Source organism: Salvelinus sp. IW2-2015, linkage group LG2 (genome assembly GCF_002910315.2).
Source record: "Salvelinus sp. IW2-2015 linkage group LG2, ASM291031v2, whole genome shotgun sequence".
Classification (NCBI taxonomy): Eukaryota; Metazoa; Chordata; class Actinopteri; order Salmoniformes; family Salmonidae; genus Salvelinus; species Salvelinus sp. IW2-2015.
The window spans coordinates 31,519,245-31,523,051 of record NC_036839.1 but is presented as its reverse complement, the minus strand read 5'-3'; the positions used below and the strand labels follow the sequence as shown (position 1 = coordinate 31,523,051).

Genomic DNA, 3,807 nt, shown 5'->3' with positions numbered 1-3,807 from the left:
CTGCCACTGATTGTATTGTCTCCTAGGTCACCTATGAACCCTCACAGTGAACCAGCATGCTAGGCTAAATCTCTCCAGGCCCATAGACTCTGACGCGGGAACAGCATGCAGAATGCTAAAAGGGAATATTGCTAATCTCCCCCAGGCCCTGACTCTGACCGGGAAAGCATGGCTAATGCTAAAGGGAAATGCTAATCTCTCTCCCAGGCCATACGACTCTGAACCGGGAACAGCATGCTAAAATGGCTAAGGCTTGACGTAATCTTTCCCAGGCCGCATAGACTCTGACGGGAACAGCATGCTAATGCTAAGGCTGACCGCTAATCTTTCCAGCGCCATAGACTGCTGACCGGGAACAGCATGGCTATGCTAAAGGCTGACGCTTAATCTTTCCGCAGGCCAATAGGACTCTGACCGGGAAACAGCTGCTAATGCTAAAGGCTGACGCTAAGTCTCTTCCCCAGGCCGCATAGGACTCCGACCCGGGACAGCATGCTAATGCTAAAGGCTGCACGGCTGCTAATCTTTCCCCAGGCCCATAGACTCTGACCGGGAACAGCATGCTAATGCTAAAGGCTGACGCTAATCTCTCCCCAGGCCCATAGACTCTGACTGTGAAACAGCGTGCTAATGCAAATGGGGCCAGCAGGTAGCCTAAAGGCTAGAGAGAGTACCAACCCTTGCATTTAAACCCCTTAAACCCCAATCTGCTCCAATGGTGCTGTACCATGGCTGACCCTGTGCCTCTCAGCTTTTGAGTGTCTGTGGGGATTGGGACAAAACTCCATATAACACAAAAATTGAGAATAAAGTATCTATTCTATCCTCTAGTTAATCTCTTATTAACCACTGTATGGAGAAAGTGACGCCACTCTGAGTCCTTCAGCAAACAGGATTAATGAAACACAGGGAAACTCTTCCTTACGCTCTTCTAAAAAATGGTGATCTACCCAGTATGCAGAAGATAACTTCTGCTTGGGATTATAGTAGTATTACTGTAGAGCAAGGTTCTCCAACTCCGGTCCTGGAGACCTACTGGGTGTGCAGGCTTGTTAGCCTAATCTCTAACATATTCCAGCAAACATGTCCCCATTGGCACAATGTGTACCCTATGGGGGAAAAAATATTTGCCCCACTTAGGCTGCCTATATTTGGCCGATGTGTCTTTGCTCTTCGGCTCCACATTGGTCCCCAAGGCATTGGCCCAGTGCGGGCAGCCCATATCTGGTGAGGGCAGCCCTCACTTTGCCTGAAATAAGCCCATCTTTTCCCAACAAACATGCCCACATTGTCACGATGTGGGCCTAATGCGGATTCAAATATTGGACCTATGTAGGTAAGCTGCCCACATTGGACCAATGAACCTTTGCTCATCAGCTTTACAAAGCAGGTGGCCCGTAGGGCAGCCCGCACTTCACCCGAGATAAGCCCACCCTGTTGGTTTGCCTTCCAGGTATGTAATTTCAGAAAAACAATAAAGTTGTTACAGACTTCGTCATTGGCAGTGTACAATATCATTCATTTGTTGATGTCACACAACGGAACACTTAAACTGGAACGACACTCTCAGTAACGATTTCACCAAAATACCTTGTGAACTTCGAAATGTAAGGTTCTATCTGAAAAAATATGATTACGAGATAATTGGCTTTAAAGTTCTGAGCCCTCGTTGTTTTGAATGCTGTCAGCAATTTTTATCTTGATTTCTTTTTTAACTTAACAACATGAATTGGGGTATTTGCAAGCCATGCCCCCACATATGTTAATGAGCCATCGCCTCTATATTGTGAAATAGCTGGGCTTGGTGTGGGCTAGCCTGCGTTGGGCTGGTGTGGGCTAGCCTGCGTTGGGCTGGTGTGGGCTTGCCTGCGTTGGACTGGTGTGGCCTAGCCCGCGTAACGTTGGACTGGGATGGGCTCAGCCCGCGTTGGGACTAGTCTGGGCTAGCCCGGCGTTGGGACTGGTCTGTGCTAGCCCGCGTTGGGACTGGTGTGGGCTAGGCCGCGTTGGACTGGTGGGGCTAGCCGGCCATTGGCTGTTGGGGGCTAGCCTGCGTTGGGCTGGTGTGGGCTTGCCTGCGTTGGGCACTGGTGTGGCCAGCCCGCGTGTGGACTGAGTTGTGGGCTAGGCCCCGCGTTGGACTAGTTCTGGGCTAGCCCGCGTGGGACTGGTTCTGGGCTAGCCCGCGCTCGGACTGGTGTGGGCTTTGCCTGCATGGGACTGTGTGGCCGTAAGCCCGCGTTGGGATAGTCTGGGGCTAGCCCGCGTATGGACTGGTCTGGGGCTAGCCCGCGTTTGGACCTGGTATTGAACGCATGAATGGCCAATTTACAGTGATCAGTTGGTGGGCATGCTGCGTGGCACTTGCGTCGGGCAGGAAAGTACCTGTCTGACATGGCTACGTCCACCAGAGACCGCGGTTGGATTTTGGGCTGTGGGGCTAGCCATGTTTGGGCTACGGTGCTTGGTGGCGTGGGCCATCGTTGTCGATTGGGGTGGGCGCCTGTGATTGGGCTGGTGCTGGTGCCAACCTTGTGGTTGTGTCTGGTTGTGGGCTAGACACATCGTTTGGGCTGGTAGATGGGCTAGCCTGTGTTTGGGCCTTGAATGTGGGCTAGCCTGTGTTGTGGCTGGTGGTGGCTAGCCCCTGTTTGTGCTGAGATGTGGGCTGGCCCATGTTGGATTGGTGTGGGCTATTCTGTGTTGGGTGGGTAGGTTGGGCTAGCCTGTGTTGGGCTGCGTGTGGGCTAGCCTGTGTTGGGTGGTGTGCGCTGGCCGGCAATCGTTGGGATTGGTGTTGGGCTAGCCTGTGTTTGGGCTGGTGGGCTAGCTGTGTCTGGCTAAGATCGTGTGGCTAGGCCTGTGTGGGGGTTGCATTGCACTATATCGATCTCGGGTTTTTTTTCTGGTTTTGTTGGGTAGCTTAGGTGTTGTGCTGGTGCTGGTGCCATATTTTGCAGATTGGTTGTGGAGCTAGCCTTGTGTTGGGATGGTGCGTGCGGCAGCCTGTGTGGGCTGGTGTGGGCCTAGCCTCGGTGTTGGCTTGGGTGTGGCTAGCCTGTGTGTTGGGCTAGGCTCGTCTAGTGGTCAGGGCCAAATTGGTTCCGGATTGGTGTGGGCTAAGCCTGTGTTGGGCTGTGTGGCTAGCCCTGTGTTGGGCATTGGTGTGGGGCTTGATGTGGGCTATAAGTCCGGTGTACCCATCAACCGAACACACCAGGATGGGCAATGGCGGGCATGGTTCTGGGGATCTGGATACTGATACCTTATGTGGTGGCTCAGTGTGCTGTGATTTCAGGCAGACCTGTCTAATGATTGTTTTGGCTGGAGTAACATGGAAAAAGACGCCGTAGTAACCATTCCTTGAGGGTGAGAAGGCGAGTAACAATTGTTCTAATTTCTTTCCTTTTCTTTATAGTTTATAGTTGATTTTCAATTAATAAACTCAAAACACAAAAGATAACATGCACAAATGAAAAGCCTCTGCGATCTCTCTCTCGTATTCTCTCTCTTGATGCCACCTCTCTTTTATTAGACGCATGATGGCAACCAAATTTACAGTGATATCTCAGTTGCGTGGGCATGGCGCGCAGCAATTGGGGCAGTCGGCATGAAGGAGACCTGTTACATATGTGTGTGCTGTGCGTCCAACAGAGACCTGGCCGCCCGCAAACATTTGGTCCAACAGCAACCTGGTGTGTAAGTGTTGACTGCGGCACTGTCCATGAGTCTTGCAGCAGAGGACGTACCCAGAGGCTGCTTAGCACTCACCACCAAGGTGTTAAAACTAGTTAGTATCTCTACACC

General features: G+C 51.9%; 1 protein-coding gene across 1 annotated transcript in view; it reads left to right on the top strand.

Moving 5' to 3' along the window:
• Nucleotides 1-3,807, top strand: part of epha3 (eph receptor A3) — a 980,965-nt gene that overhangs the window by 969,693 nt on the left and 7,465 nt on the right. The window lies entirely within an intron of this gene.